At 38.2% G+C, this 17,729-nt stretch overlaps 1 protein-coding gene across 1 annotated transcript in view; it reads left to right on the forward strand.

Moving 5' to 3' along the window:
* Positions 1-6,110: 6,110 nt before the first annotated feature.
* wkd (TBC1 domain family member whacked) overlaps positions 6,111-17,729 on the forward strand; it is a 50,517-nt gene continuing 38,898 nt past the window's right edge. The window contains exon 1 of the mRNA XM_083128632.1: positions 6,111-6,375. The gene's annotated coding sequence lies outside the window, so the exon portion shown is untranslated. The remainder of the gene's footprint in view (positions 6,376-17,729) is intronic.

Below are 17,729 nucleotides of genomic sequence, written 5' to 3' on the forward strand. Positions count from 1 at the left end.
CGCTGGCTATCGTGTTCTATGGTTCTTGAAAGATTCTGGAACTTGAAAGATGAAATATGTCAATTTTTGGAAATGAAAGAACAAGATACCAGCCTTTTTTCGCAACCAACGTGGTTACAAGATCTTTCCTTTCTTGTTGATATAACGAAACACTTGTCAGATTTAAATTTGAAACTGCAAGGAAAAGATCAATTAATCACCAACATGAATGATCAAGTCAAAACATTCGAGCGTAAGTTATTGCTTTGGGAAAAACAGTTAAGAAACGAAGACTTGACGCACTTTCCAACTTGTTTTAAATACAGATCAAGTTCAAAGGACCCTGTTTTGTACAAAAAGTATGCTGAAAAAATTCAGCTTTTGAATACTGAATTCGGGAAAAGGTTCCACGATGTTCGTTCTTTCGAAGACGAGATCTCCTTGTTTTCAGCCCTGTTTACGACTGACGTAGAAAAAGTGGCAGCACATTTGCAGATGGAAGTAATTGAAATTCAGTGCGACTCAACTTTGAAACAAAAGTACAGCGAAGTGGGTATCCCTGACTTTCACAAGTACTTGCCTGCACGTTTTCCAGAAACCCGCAAATTTGCGTGTGAAATAATTTCCATGTTCGGTAGCACTTACCAGTGTGAAAAACTTTTCTCACTCGTGAAAGGAAACAAGTCACCAACGAGATCCAGATTATCAGACGTTCATCTTAGCTGTGTTCTGAAAGTAGCTGCTTTGAATAACATGTCTCCTGATATTGATAAGTTGGTGGCAGAAAAAAGATGCCAGCTGTCAGGCAAGAAGCAATGATCAAGTTTCAATGAATGTTCAATATACTTTATTAAGTGTTATGTTAGTCATTCTTTAAAATAAAGTATTAAAGAAATAATTATTTTTTTCCTTGCGGCCCGCCCTATCGAACACTACTGACTATTTGGCCCAGTTCAGATTTTGAGTTTGACATGCCTGGTCTATGTGCTACTTCGGGCATCCGGGATAAAGGTATATGTCCCGCTTCCATTTTCGGCATTGTTCCATTCCTCTTGCCATCTGTCCAACAGGGATTTTCTCATTTCATGCAGGGTTGGGGTGAAGTTTCCTATACAGGAGATCATTTTGTCTTCATTTCTTTTCTTAAAAAAAGTATCTACCCGCCCTCCATTTTACTTCTAAATCTAAAGGGAGATGTCCAGTCAGGATTAGCAATGCTTCTGTGGAAGTTGTTCCAAACGCGCCTGTTGTTCTTAACAATATTCTTCGTTGAGAAGCCCTGACAACTCTGACGTTCTTTTTCAAAGCTAGACTCTCAAACCAGGTTGAGGCTGCGTAAGTCACAATGGAGTAGTATATTGCTCGGATATATGCTTCGATTGTGCTTGGTTTCAGGCCAAACTGTTGGGATGCCACTCTGGTGAGTTTACCCATCGCCATTTCCGCCTTTGCTGTGATGTTTTGGATATGCGCTCCGAATGTTATACCCTCTCCCATGTTCACGCCGAGGTATTTAAAGTTGACCGATCTCTGTATAGCTGATCCCAGTATCCTAATGGATGGATTCCTGCTCGTGCTAATATGGCCTTTAGCAATAATATATTTAGTCTTCTCTGCCGACAGTTCTAGTTTAGCGTCTCTGCACCAGTCTCCCAAGGCTTTTAAAGCATTGTTTGCCTGGCGTTCCACCTTAGCTCTCAAGTCGTCAGCGCAGACCAGGACGATATCATCCGCGTAGGCTATAATTCTGATCACGTCCGGATTCTCACCCAGGGCACGAATACAAGGTTCTAAGTTAATATTCCACAGCTGAGGACCCAACACTGAGCCCTGTGGACATCCTTTTGTCGTGTTTTTTTGTTAGTTTGTTATCCCTAACCTCCGGGAGACCCTGCGAATTTCTAAAATAGTCTTCCAAAATTTGAAACAGTGTGCCTGGACAATTTATGTTCTTTAAAGTCTGAAAAAGGTTAGGCCACCAGAGGTTGTCAAAGGCGCCGCTGATATCAGCGAAGATAGCTATAACTATTTTCTTGTTTGATCTTGTAACTTCTTCCTTCAAGGCGTTTATTGCATCTTCCGTCGATCGACCCTTTGTGAAACCGAACTGGCTACCTGTGTTGCCACACATGGTTAGAAATTCTTGCAATCTTTTGTTTAACATTATCTCGAATAATTTCCCTATAGTATTGAGGAGGCAGATGGGCCTGTACGACTTTCTCTCTCTCTCTCTCTCTCTCCAACAAACTTTTTTCGTCCTTCTTGGTTTCCTTCTTAATTACAAGTTTTCCTTCTTTCCACGATGCAGGGAATTCCATGCGAATCAAACACAAATTAAACGGCCGTTATGAAGTTAATTATTTCGGGGGCGGATAGTTTAAGAATTTCTGCAGGAATTCCGTCTGGCCCTGGTGCTTTACCATTTTTTATAGTTGCCAATTCTCCAATGACCTCCTCCGGCTCGAACGGTACATACAATGGGTATGGGATTTGGACATTGTCTGCAGCTTGTTCTAACCTCCTTGTTCTTTTCGTTGTCGGTTTCCTTCCCGTCATCCGGCAGTAATCCATGTAGTAGCAGTTCTCCTGTCTCCTTCATGTCTCTTGTAAAAGAGCCATCTGGTTTTCTTAGTGTTGTAATACTTTCTTCTACTTTTATTTTATTTGTCATTATTTTGTAGGGTAATCCCCACTTGTCCCGTTCCAGGTTGTTTTTAACGAACTTGCACCAGTTTTTGTATTTAAAATCCTTCAGCTCCGCTGCGTAGCGGGCTTTATCCCTGCGATATGCCTCTAAATATACTGCTCTGTTGTGAATATTTGTTTTCTGGTATTGCCTTCGGGAGTTTCGCATGTTGGCTCTAAGCTTGGTGAGATTTGTAGACCAGGGTTTTTTCCGGCTATTGTGTACTCTTCTCGGTGTTGAAGCCGCTATTCCAACCTGAAGATTTTTTGTTAGAATTTTCGCCCATTCATCTGTACTCTTCCATGGTCCGGGATTTTCTGGTAAGTTGATGTTAGCGAGTAAGATCTCCTTATCGGTCTTATTCCAATTGTACGCCGGAGCTGGTTGGTCAATTTCTGCTTGTGATGATTCCAATCTTACATTGAAGGAGATCACATTATGATCACTGGTTGTGATCATATCATGCAGCATCCAATTTTCTATTAATTTCGACAGTCTGTTATTTGTCAATGTTAAGTCAATATTACTACTTGCTCCCGCTCGTCCTCTATATGTAGGTGGATTTCCCTGAATATTTTATATTATTAAATTTAGTTCCGCTATTAAATTCATCATTTTATCTCCATCATTATCTATTTTCTTTCCAAACCATAGGGGAGATGAAGCGTTGCTGTCCAGTGTTAAGAGCAGTTTTTGATTTGGATACGCTAGGCAGGCATTCCTGATTCGGGCAGTATACACTTCAATATTGTGGCTGTATTGGCAGTAGCAATTTATTATAATAAAATTTAGTTTGCCATGATTTACTTCTATACAATTTATATGCGTGTCGGAAAAGTGTGCAATTTTCAAAATGGTTGTAGCCTTATTAAGTGAAACTATTGCATATTTCGTATTTTGATCTGGATTGTATATTACCCTTGCTCCAATAGGGGCATGGATCATCTTCCCGTTTAGGAAATATGGCTCCTGGAGTAATAGCATGTCCACATTATTGTTTCTAGCTTATGTAAAGATTTCTTCAGTCGCTAACACCCCACCGTTCACGTTTACCTGCAGCATCTTTAGTTTGTTTTCGTGTTCCTTAATTAATGACGTACTACCGAGGTCCATAATGGCCATGGGTTCGCCGAATTCTGTACAACCCTTCCATGACTCCTAGCAAAATCTGCATATACTTCTTCCAAATGTAATTTTAGGTCTCGTCGTTCATGCAGTTTATCAGGGTCCACCGGGATATTGTTGCATCTTAGAAGCATTTTGTCCACGACTTCCGGATGCTGGAAGGCAATCTGCTTTCCTCCATCTTGTTTCAGACGGACGAGCAGGCGGAGGGCGGTTATTAGATTTTCCTTTTCTTCAAGTCGACTTAATTGGAGATTTGGTTCGAACTTTTGATATATTCGAGTGGGATCAATCGGGGAGATTGTGGGATACGGTGGGTCCGGGTTCTTTATTTCCATCATAATAGGCTTTGTGAAGTTTGGGTACCTTACTTTTGTATCTTCTGCGGGTTGAAGGGAGTCTGGGTTATGTGACGTTCGAAGTTGGATATTGTCGGGTTTGTTTCCAGTTGGTGATTTAGATTTTGGACAGAAGGGAGTGGCTTCCGGGTTCATTGTTGAATTCGAATTGACTTATGGTGTGTCTGGTGGGGAAAGGGGTTGGGCGGGGTGGATATGTGTCTCCATTTGGGAGTATGTGGGGAAATGGTCATAGCTATCCGGAGATCCTAGACATGTCAGTGACGAAGCAATCGAGGGTGTTTCTGGAGGGGCGGCTGGTGGTGAGGGGGAGAATTGACTCAGGGGGCGAGGCTGGGTCGACTAGACACGTGGATCCTTTAAAGGGAGGTGGAACAACAAAAGCACATAATTTCAGACCAGGGTTTTTCTCGCTCAATAAAGGTTGGTAACGAACAGAAGGAGAGCCCTACATCATGGGGGTGGGAAAAAGAAGGAAGAAGTTAATGTATTGGTAGGTTTGGGGGAGGATATTTCGTCTATTGGGGTTGAATTAGACAGTTGAAGTGAGAGCGGGGTTCTAAACGTGTGATTTATTATATTCCTAAGTTCTTGTCTTATTCGGAGTTCGTAGGCCGCCGCTCTTGCCGCATTTCGACGTCGGAGGCTGGGGGTGTTTTTGCTTTTTCTTCTATTATTATTACTCTCCATAGTTCGTCTTTGTACCTTTTTACCCAGAGAGAGAGAGAGAGAGAGAGAGAGAGAGAGAAACCCAAACTTTTAGCCTCCAGGATTGCGCTCTATCTCCCTGATTGAAGGAAAAAACGAGAAAAGTTTCTCAAAAAAAGAAAGAAAAATTAAAAGTGGTCCTTGTCTTTGAGGACTCTCCTCCTCATGCTCTTCTTCTCCTTTCTTTTTTCTCTTCGCTTTTCTGTCTGTTCTTCCCTTTCCTCATTGCAAGCTCGCTCTTTCTTCTCTCTCTTTCCCTGTCAAGAGAGATGAAGAAAATGTTCATCGTCTTCTATGATGAAAGGGAGGGGGGAAAAGAGAGAGAACAGGAGAAGAAGGAACGATAGTTTTTCTTTTCTTTCTCTCTCTGGAAGCTCCCCCTTCATCTCTCTAAAGAGAGAAAATAATACTCTCCTTTCTTCCCTTTTTAGAAGAATTTTCATCTGTCGCTCTCTCTCCTTGAAAAGAATCCGTGCTCTCCCTTTTCGAACGAAAAGAAAGCCCTTCCTCTTCTTTTATTTTATCCTTTATTTTCTCTTTTTCTTTTCTCTCTTCTCTTTTCTCCAGGAGAAAGATACAAGAGAGAAAGACGAATTCAAAGAAAAGGGAGGAACATGTGGTCCAGTCCTCTGATTAGGCTATCTATGCAAAGTTCTATGATACAATGTACAAAGTAAAAGTAAAAAAGGTAAGGTGCTCCCCTGTGCTATGTACAGTGGGATCCATGAGTATTACCGTGCAAATTGTCCATGACTATTTCCATTAATTTTTCTCTTACATCCTGTGTGTTTTTAAGCGATGGATTTTTATGTATGTTGGTGCAGAAGTTGTCAACAGCTTGTTTTGAGTTTTCTTTTAATTCTTGAAGCTCTTATTGGGTGAAATAAAGTGCACGAACATGATGATGGACAATTTGCACGATAATACTCATGGATCCCACTGTACCACTCTATGAAAGCCTTTATGGGGATGTGGGGTTAGGACCCCACACTTTCTTGATCACGGCAGAAGGTGGGGGTGATTTTATCAGCACCACACCCCTGGCTGCCTCTACCCCTCAGAGTTTCCTCCAGGTACTCACTTTATACGAGGCTGGTTGGGCGCGGAGCCGCTTGACCAGGTGGAAAAAATCAACCATTGAGCGTCACAATGTACAATAGCTCATGAATGACGTTTGGCAAGTGTTTAGTGTAGACCACAGATTAAATATACGTCGTACAATAAATAGTCTGTGTCCTTCCTTCACACCACGGTCGGGAAATTACGTCACATTGGGGTGTATATGTATGTGTGGCCACACAGGTCTGTTAGTGAAATTTATATACAGTGTAGTGGAATAGTGAATTTGTGATAGTTGTCGCACATTTTATTTTAACAATTCTTCGTAAGACTTATTAAGATTCGGAGCAAGACTGTTTGTGAAAAACACATCCGCGAGATGAACAGATGTGCAGTGACTATTTGTTTACTAATTGCCATATAAACTTCTTAATGTCAATGGCGACATTATAGATTAAGGTAAGTTTCGTTAGTTCAACCCCCCCCCCCCTCCTCCTCCTCGTAATATAATGTAATTCAGTTCGGCTACAGTCAACATTGCCGATAGCAAATTAAATTCTAAAATATCACTTTGTTTTGTTAAGGAATAGCTTACTAATGAGTAAAATAACATTGCTAGTATGTGTTAAAAAGCTACGCTGCATATACGCCGGTTTAGAATCTCGTGAAATGTTATTGTGCTTCCAGGCATTTATTTGAAAGTAGTCTTGGAAATCCTAGAGAAATAAGTTTCATATTCTTACTTGCACAAATTTCGTGGTAATGCTCTTACTAAGTTCTTAAGAACTGAAATTAATTAGTGTGAGGTTTCTTAGAAGGAAGTAATCTATATTTGGAATTGCATAATACGTTAGAGAAACCAAACTAGCAATGAGATGCCATGCCATGTAGGACTTGTATGTATCAGTAGGAATTTACAGGTCCATCCTATCAGTTCCCCAAAATACACATAATTGATTTTATAGAACTGCTATTGAAGGTTTCCTTCTTTTTACCACAACTGGTGATGTGCCTAACTGTGTAACCATGAAAGCATTTTGGGGAAAAAATTTACTATAGTTCAAACACCTAGAATTTCTTCGTTTCCTCAATTTTTGACATTCGTACTTACCTATCGGCTTTGCGGAACATTTCTTAAGATGTATTGACGTTTTTTTGATCCAAGTAATTGCAATTTTTCACATTACGAGTACTTCTTTCTCGTAATCTTTTCGCTTGCCTCAAGACACAATATGGCGTGTATACCTTCCTACATAATCGCGCGTCGTGCTCGTCTTTTGTCGATTTTCATTCATTATGCAGTGTTTCAACCTTCGGAATCCAAAATATACCCGTGAACAAAGCTCAACTGTTGCAATTGTTTTAAAAAAAAATTCACATTTTTTTACGAAGGAAATTGTATTGTTTCGTGGCGCTACCCGTGAATGGTTTTTGGGGCTATCCATCCCGGAATCGGTGGGAAATTTAAACTAAAAAATTATTTTCGTTTGAAATTTTTGAGTCCGAATTTCCCACCGATTCCGGGCTCCACCCTGGGGTGATTGACCTACCGCCCCCAACCGCTGATGCGACCCCGGCTTTCTCTATAGAGTCCCTGTTAAAGGCATTTTCGAAATTGGCCGGAGTCTCAACATGCATCCACGATATGTCATGTTTCTAACTTTCGTTGCAATGCAAACACAGACGGATAGAAACACTGGATACCCAATGAACATGAACAAAACACAATCATGACTTGTGATGATGTACGAAGGTGTACGTGCCAAAGGCTATTCTCCGTCGGAGCATGAATTTTCAACAAAGAACATGAATTTCCGCTATGAAACATTCCCACATCGCAAAAAACACCTTCCCGATGTTAGACAATGCTACAGGAACTTATTACGGTAAGTAGTTTCTTCTGTAAAAATGAAGAAATCTGTTTGAACTATAGTAAACTAGTACCGCATTTAGTGTTGGTTATTAAAATTCCAAGGGAGCTAAGCCTGACCCTCCTAAACTAGCTACGGAAGCATGCATTGAACAAAATCTTGGAACATTTTGGCTGCAAGAATTATATAAAAGTATATGGAAGTGAAAATTGAGTGTCAAGGAAACACACAGTAAGTAAACTCTGCAGTTGTGATAACAGACGTAAATCGAAATGGGTAACACTTTGAGCTAGTCAAAATGGACTTCTTAATTTTTACAGATGAAACTACTGACGCAAATCACTTTCTGTAGCATTGTTGAAGTTTCCGAATGTATCTCCTGTCATCGTTTCATCTTTTTTAGCGGTAATTCATGTTTTTATGTATAAAAATATCACAATTGCCATTGCTTCCAGGTACTTCCTCTCCGTCAATCGGATGTTGCGTGCGTTTGATGACGTAACCCCCTGTCACTGTTTCCAACCACCTCATGTTTTTCAATGGTTATACGACCCCAAATTTTAGGTATCAGCATAATTTCAAACCTGGGAAAAAATAGAAAATTAATAACACGCAAGTAGGTATTTTTTTGTTTAGAAGGTTGGAAACACTGCAGACCCACTCCAAATCGACAAAACACAAGCACGACGCACGTTGATCCTGAACGCTCGCGCCATATTGTGTGTTGCGGAAGCGAAAAAAGGAACAACAATAATTACTCGTAATATGAAAAGTTGAAATTATTTTCATGAGAGATTCATAATTACACCTTATAGAATGTTCCGCAATACAGAAAAAGTAAGTAGCAATGTTAAAAAGGATGAAATAAATGAGTTATAGGTGTTTTGACTAGATCAAAGTAGTAATAAAAAATGCATATGCAACATGAGGAAATCACAATAACACAAAAGGAACTTGGTCCGGCAAATATAACCTTTCAGAATTAATAGGTACATCTTTATTTTCCGTTTCTTATCTGGGTAAAATTTTCGTTTCTGCAAAACGTATTTCTTCAATTTTACAGGAGAACGTACTTACCGAAATGAGTTTATTTATACTTTAGGAAGGTCTTGGAAGTGTGTTTTTCCCCTCGCTTAAATTTTTTTGCTGGTAAATCATGTAATTTTCGACATTAATTTCACTCCGATGCACGAAAGCTGTTCCCTTGATGTCCGTCTACTACCTGAACCAAATTTTTGCGTGTGTTTAATGACATAACAACCGGTCAGTATTTACAAATATGCAGCTTTGTAACTGTGTAACAGTTGTAGAATGTAAGTAAACGTGCTTTACTGTTCATCATTTCTGATTACGAACTTGCGACAACATAACGTGCACAGGATGAGTGGTGAAATTGCACGGTGTTGAAGATCCAGTCGAATTTGTAATTCACCATGGAATTGTGAAGGAATTGGAATGTCCCAGAAAATAAATTATCTTCAATTTTTCTAATTTAAAAAAAAAAAAACAATTTGAACTATGTTTGCCTAACCTAACCTAACCTTGCTGTGCATGGTTCGTGGGGCTATTTATGAATGGTTCGTGGGGCTATTTATGAATGGTTCGTGGGGCTATTCATGAATGGTTCATGGGGCTATCCATGAATGGTTCGTGGGACTATCCGTGCATGGTTCGTGGGGTTTTCGAATGCGAAAAAAATATTTTTCTAATTTTAAAAAACAATTTTAACTATGTTTGCCTAAACTAACCTAACTTTGTCGTGCATGGTTCATGGGACTATTTATGAATGGTTCGTGAGGCTATCCGTGAATGGTTCGTGAAGCTATCCGTGCATGGTTCGTGGGGTTTTCAAACCCAAAAAAAAATATTTTTCTAATTTTAAAAAACAAATTTCACTATCACTATGTTTGCCTAACCTAACAGAACCAAACCTTGCCATGCATGGTTCATGGGGTTTTCAAATGCGAAAAAAAATATTTTTCTAATTTTAACTGTTTGCCTAACCTAACCTTGCCGTGCATGTTTCGTGGGGTTTTCGAACCCGAAAAATAAAAAAAATTCTAATTTTAAAAGACAATTTTAACTGTTTGCTTAACCTAACCTTGCCGTGCATGGTTCGTGGGGCTATTTATCAATCGTTCGTGGGGCTATCCGTGCATGGTTCGTGCATTTTTCGAACCTGGAAAGAAATACAAAATCAGTAACACGAAAGTAGGTATTTTTATATGAAGAAGGTTGCAACACTGCATAACCACTGATCATGGACAACGCTAGTCAAGATTTCTCCTCCATATCGCCTGTAACGCAAGCGAAAGCGAACAAAGAAAAATTACTCGATTTGTCTAAAAGTGAGATTATTTGCGTGGAAGAAACAAAATGCCACCTTCAAGAATCCTTAGGAATGCAGAATACGTAAGTATCAATGTGAAAAATAAGGGAATTAGATACGTTTGGTGGTTACCGAAATTTTACCCTTATCTGTCTTCTCAAGTTAACCTTGTCAATAGAAGTGGATGGCAACTGAAGAAATGCATGATGGATACAACACACGTTTTTTTTTTCTTTAACGCCACTTCTCTACACCTATGGAAAAGCTAGTCGCAAGAATGAGGTAAATGAAAATTGGATGAAACAAAACTCGATAGAACATCCATATCACAAAAAAATGACACTTAATGTAACTTTCCTTCCTCAGAGAAGAAATGTTGCAGTACCTCTTCTTGTTTGCATGCAAATCTGGTTTTATTTGTTTCATGTACACTAGCAGTAAATTAATTATCTGTAAGCCAATTAGATACTTAGGCCTATAGTATGTACACCATAGGATAAATAAAACTGAGTGGAATATGGAAATGATTTGAGAGAAAGATACTTTTCTCACAAATATAATCATCACTTCATGTAACGTAACATGCAGATATTACAAGCACAGGGAAGCTTTTGTAGCATACAATTTCCTGCCAGTTTTACGGTGTATAGGTCATGTTTTATAATTAGTATCAATCATAATTTTAAAAGCTTCCATTATGAGCCAACATAATAGATATTACTGACACACAATGAAATGCTTCTAATGGTTCTTCTGAAATTGAAACTGGCAGGTAAGGGTATGTGGAGGTAGGGTACCACATATTATCGATCTCATCCATTTTGGAGGTGATGTGCATTGATTTGAGGCTGGGTGAGCCCCAGAACCACTTGATGCAGGGACAAGGCTGGAAATTCCAACCTTAGATCACCCACCATGGGAATCAAACCCAGGTCTCCCACATGGCAGTCTGACACCCTACTGACTAGACCACTGATTTTATTGAATGGCATTGTCATGCATGTTGATATTCATTAAGTCGGCTTGTGAAGGTTCTGACTCTTATGTTCAGCTATGCTGTAAGCTCCTGTAATAATAGTAATAATTATAATGCTCTAATTAACCATATGGCAGTTATTGACGGGAAACTCTTCCATGAAATTCACGCCATGCCAATGTAATCTGAAAATTTATGCAGAATGGATTGAGTGTCTGTTCTTCTTTGGACAACAATATACAATCCATGAACTTATCATTTATATCAGCCACGAAGGTTGGCTCTTGTGGGCAGGTGAGTTCTGGTTAGGCCTTGGAGCGTTCGAGAACTATCAAGCTCTCACAGTTTGAAAACCTATCCAGGACTCAGAAAGCATTCCTTTCCTTAATAAACAATGTAATATTCTCCTCTACTCTGCCATGAACGCACATGGTAAGTGTGGAAACTCAAGATCATAGTAGAAGATGCAGTGGCGTCTTGTGAAGTAAATCGTTGGGTGTTCACACACACACACACACACACACATATATATATATATATATATACACACACATTCAATTTCAATAGCTATTTGTAATTTCACAGCAGCTTTCCGATATTTCATCGGTAAGTCTCTGGCAATCCTCAAACTTCATGATGCAAATTGCATCTTGCAAAACTTAACATTATTGTTTTAAAGTTTACCTGTAGGAGTTTATACGAATTATAATTTAATTTCGATAGAAATGTAATGGATATTTATCTATACTCGTTTACACGTGTACCAAGATAAATAATATTTTCTACTAGCAGTGTTGTCATCTTCTTTCTTTTTGACTTGTCTACATTATCTAAAGGTTTAAGCAACACATTTTAAATGTTGATGTAAGTGTGAATCTGCTCATTTTGGTGATATAGTGTTTGAAAACATAAAGCCTTCACCATGCAAACTTTGGGTGCATGACAAATATGTGCAATGGTGTTGAGGAAGTTTGCTGCCTTAATTTTTGGTGAAACACAGGAAGAGTATAGCAAAGGGAGTTCTCATCCCAGATGTGCACCAGGCTCTGGGTGCTTAATCTGGTGAGCTTTTCTTGTCGACAGTCTGAGGAAATTGGGAAATTTGAAGCAGTGTGAAGACTATGAACAAAAAAGCTGCTTTGTAAAATAAGTATCTTGAAATGTCGTGTTTTATAAAGCAGAAAAGAAAACAAATTGAAGTTTTCCCATTTTCAGTTGTGCTCCGTGAACGCCCTTCAGGCGACGCCTCTGAGAAGATGGGTGTGGTGTGATCCGTAGAAACTGGATGTTAGGAAAAATGCATAATCACAGCCATGAGAAAAATACCCTATATCCTCCCAACAAAGCTTTTATTTGGATGCTCCAAGTAAGGTTAAAAGTCCAATAAATTATTCAAAATGGCACATGAGGATAAAATTTTGGGAAGCTTAGAAATGAAACTGATTGTTAATCGGCAATGATCACTCCCCAGTTTAAAATTACAATTTTATTTTGTACATGCCATGAATATTGTGTAAAATGGAAGAAAGTGTAAATATTATGTAGTCCGTGAAAATAAGTGGTCTAGTATATTGCTATGGGCATCAAACATAAATTTTAGTAGCATGTTGACATTTCCGATTGTGATTTTGAATTGAGTAACACCTTCATCATTATTGTAAATAATAACATTAATAGCCGGCCTCCATGGCAGAGTGGTTAGCACATCGTGCTACGACACCAGGGGTCCTGGGTTCGAATCCTGGCCTGGACACGGATGTTTGTGAGTGTCCATTCATCAATATCATCACTCATCCCCATCTTTGCTAATTAGCCAAAAGTGGCACAAGGAGCGAAGTAAAATAAAGCCTCACGGGCTGTTGCACCACTTTTTTTTAATATAAATAATGCCATTAAAACGGGTGTTTCTTGTTATTCATGGTCAAATATATGATTACTATGTAGAACATATTTTTATTTCCAAAATTTTATTTCAATGTTGTTATAATAAATTGCTTTACATACATCAAGTATCTAGAGAAGGCTGAAATGCAATGTTTTTTGCATTCCAAATTTGGAGTGATTTCCTTAAGAAATAAAAATTTGTAATAAAATTCTTCCAAAGATTACTTAAACCCCTTCCCCATATCTTTAAAGAGCTTCCCATATAATCATCAGCTAAGAAGTGTAATTTGTAAGTGAATGGATAAGATATAAGAAAGAGTCCACACATTCAAATGCGATAATTCGACGTTTTATCACTAAATTGTGTATTTAGTGTTCCTGTGCTTATCGCAAGTGCTTTCCAGCCTCCATCTCTTGTCGCACCTCCTCCCCCCTCATTTGAAGCACTGATGTCTTGTTATATTTTTGTGGCGACATTGCTGCTGGTGTGGATGTAGGGATATTTGTTTTTGCAACATGATCTCTCCGACTTAATGAAATGAAATTGGATGCAATCATTTGGCATTCCATTGTCGTGCACTTTTCTTTTTCTGATGGCAATGTAACTTTAACTTTCCATTCAATTCTGCACACATGAAAAAACGGTCTTGGTACGTCAACTCCATAATATAGTCATAACGGGAGATGTACATTATTACAAGTATTACGTTTTTAAATTTTCGCCTGAGCAGAAGGCTATTTGAAGTTACAACAGGCGATAAGAAGGGAAAGCGTCCATACTTTTGGCGCGTATCCAGTTGGACGCTGTAGTCAGTGTTGCCACATGAAGGGAAATTTGGAGCTAATTTTATGTGAAAAGGGAAAAGGGAAATTCGATGAAAAATAGCGAATTTTCAGGGAAATTTTAAGACTGACGAAACATTAATTATATTAAACATTATAACAGATTCTAGTTTTGAAAATGAGAACTTATTTTTATTTTTCTTATTTTGTCGTATACTTTGTTCTGAGAGGAAGGGTGGAATTTGGGTTGACCCACATCTGGCTACCGTTTGGGGCCGGAGGTCTTTGGCCATTCACCCTTATGGGAGTGGGAGCCCGAGGGTATTGTTTATCTAAGCTTTCCCAGGTTCTCTGAATTTTGCCTCAAACACTACACGTGCAAACCATAAAGTTATCTTTGTCGCAAACCTATCTTTACTTCAGTCTTCATTGGACACTGGGTGGGTTATTCGTTCTGTGCGAGTGTTTGGTGGAAGGCTGTGCCCGTCTTGGACGACGGGAGAACAAGGGAAACAAAGGAAACTATCTTCAACTCCAGAATATATTAGAAAACGTCGTGGAGAATTATCGGAAGATGAAAAAAAACACCGCGGAAACAAGTTAAAAAATTCCGTGCAGAGTGGCAAGAAGTGACCAACAATGGATTAAATTTTAATAAAAAACTTGCTGTGTTTTAGAAGTTTCCAGCTAATATGTGAAATTTATCAGAATAGAACATTTGCTCAGGTATGTACTATATATCTTTTTTAATAAAACGCGTATATCCATGCGCCGAACTTAACATTTTTATGGGGAGGCAAAAATGTGATTTTCCACACAAACTCTTCATATGTGCGCCTTACTAGAACAGCATTTTGTGTAGAATATTCTTAATTTTCTTCTGATGGTGTGATGAAGACAAGGGGCATTGGACTCCCTAAATCCAATCTCTGTTTGAGTGTTTTGCTTTTTACTGATGAAAGTCTTCAGTTGCCAACTATAACATAGTTTTAGCTTTCATCTCAAAACAAAAAAAAATAGCTTTGTTTAGAAATAAAATCTAAATCTTCCACAAAAAAAACATTTAAAAGTTATTGATTTTAATGTTTATTAATTTGGTTTATTTTACTTCGCTTTTCTGCCACTTTTGGCTAATTGCAAAGATGGGGATGAGTAATGATATGATGAAATTTATGAATGGACACTCACAAACAGCCATGCCCAGGCCAGGATTCGAACCCGGTACCCCTGGCATCGTAGTATTTAAAAGTTAAAATGATTAACATTTTTACATACATACGAACATGGGTCAACGATAATATTTAATTATTATTATTAATAATAATAATAAAAATAATAATAATTCTCTAGATGAAGGGAAAAAATTAGCGAAAAAGGGAAATTTCACCCCTTCTAAAGGGAAATTGTGCTTACAGATTGTGGCAACACTGGCTGTAGTGGCCTTGTCCGCAAGCCAATGTCACATGCAACGACCGTATGTTCAATTGTTCATACGTTCGCTTTTTGTGAAGGACTGTGTTCACACTGTTGGATTGGCTTTCTCAGACGATGATGATTTCAGCCGTGGTTTTCATACCACAGTGCAATAATACTAATCCCTTTATTTAGCGGGCGAAGTTCGGCCATGGGCTGCTTTACCACATAACCACCGGCCTCCGTGGCAAAATGGTTAGCACAATCAATTTCGTCAATTTGATCATATTCATCATATAATCACTCATTCTCATCGTCGCGATTAGCCGAAGTGTCAGAAAAGAGACACTAGAAAAAAATCAAATCAAATTTACCACTTAGCCCTTATCGTGAGCTAAGCATATGCAATTTAAGGACATGAATACGCATAGGAAGAAGCAATGATGAAAACTAAACAACAGTATTTGGTGGAATGGAAAATGTATTTATTTTTATAATATACAAGGTCATTTTTCACTGGCTACGTTTTTAATTGTAAGCAACAAGAAGCATGCAGTGCTGCCACAATATGAGGGCACAATTTCCCTTTCTAAGAGTCAAAATTTCTCTTTTCGGACTAATTTTCCCCTTCACCTAAAAATATCAAATAATAATAACAATAATAAAGAAAACATGTAGCAGCAGCAGTTGCAATTATTATTATTAGTGCTGGTAGCAGTAGTAGTAATATTTACGTTGGTCAATTTCGAATAAATAAAATATATTAAACAAATTTTTCACATGTCAGCTTCATCGCTTTTTTGCCAGATGTCCCAGATTTGAATCCTGGTCAGCAACCATTAAATCGTTAATCCTCATCGTTACTATTATCCAAAGATGCATAAAAGCGACGTACGTACAATAAACTTAACAGAAGTAGATACAGGCTTATAGCCTATTCAAAGGATCAGAATGAGAAGGAACAGAAAAAAAATTGAAAAAATTAAAATGTGGATATGAAATTGGAAATTAACATAAACTGTAATAGTGTAGAGTCAGTTGTCTTAAAATTTCCCTGAAATTGTGGTATTTTTCATCAAAATTCCCTTTTGACTAAAAATTCTGTCCGAATTTCCCTGCAAAAGTGAAATTTCCCTTCATGTGGCAACATTCGAAGCATGCAGAAAAATCTCAAGATTTCGTTTACGAAACATATTTCGCAACAGTTGAACGGTACTTGCCAAAACTGGTTGAACGAAAATAACAGCGGCTTTGAGTGAAACTGGCTCCTCATCTTTGAAAAGTGTGATATAGACTCATGAGACCCAAGATCATGGTACCGAGGATTCTAGTTCGCTTCCAGTCTCAGCGTGGGTCTTCCTTGTTGTTTCTCCTTCAATTTCATCGTGTCCATTAACGTAAATAAGTAGCATTTTCAGGAAAACGCAAATACTGTTTGTTTGTGTAGTTGACTCGCATGGAGTCATTAAAACATGCTAACTTACGATCATGGGCATCGCCAGAAATTTTCCTAGAGGGGGTCGAATCGAAGATGTCGAGGACACCCCCTCCCCTCAAAAATATTGTGATGCAGACCAATGCCATAAGCAGAAATTTGTCAAGGGGAGGTTCTTTTTTAAAATTATTGCATTATAGGTATTTTAAATTGTTATTATTATTATTATTACTAGTAGTAGCAGTTGCAGTTTTAGTTTAGTTATTTTAGCATCCCTTAAGTTTATATAATATATATATAATATAATTAAGCCTTGTTTCCATATTTAAAAACACTAAGTTGCTGACCAAGGCAGTTTATTAAGACAAAAACACTCAACAGATAGATTTTTTAGTTTAGTTCTTCGTCTGAGGAAGACCCTGATACAGGGTCGAAACGTTACCTGTTGAGTGTTTTTCTCTTAATAAACTGGCTTGGTCAGCAACTTAGTGTTTTTATATATAATATAGTACTTGTTATAACCAAGATTACATAATAGTTACTTCGAACATTAGTAGCAGTACAGCAGCAAATGCAGTAGTATAAGAAGCTTCGAAACGTGTGGAAGTTACAAATTAGAAGATTTTCAGTGTTGCAAATTATACGTAGCCGCTTTATGCAAGTGTGCCCACAGGGAGGGGGGGATTATGGCGCAGCCTGCGCCATCGAGATTTTTTAGGGGGATTTTTCCCCTTCAAGTAATATAAAATTCAACATTTATATATTTTTCCAAAATATATGTAAATATTTTACACCTTTAATGCACCATATTTAATCCATTAGATGAAGAAAAGAAGGTGTTAAAGGGTATTATCGAAGGAAGGGGAATGGGAGAAATATCCACCTCCGAATTATTAGGCCTTATTTTACACGTGGGTTCTGGTGGGTATTTTAGTTAGAGGGGATTGAGCATTAAATTGAGGTGGTATCCAATTCTTGTGTATTACTGTTGCGGAAATTCTTGTGTGGAGACTGAGAATTAATTTTTTGGAAGAGGCAATATCAACAGTAAGTCTAAAATTGGCTTGGAAATTATGGTGGTACGATTGAGTATTAAATTTAAAGGGGGAGATAGGAAGCTTT

The sequence above is a fragment of the Lepisma saccharinum genome, chromosome 9 (genome assembly GCF_977018435.1).
Source record: "Lepisma saccharinum chromosome 9, izLepSacc3.1, whole genome shotgun sequence".
Taxonomy (NCBI): Eukaryota; Metazoa; Arthropoda; class Insecta; order Zygentoma; family Lepismatidae; genus Lepisma; species Lepisma saccharinum.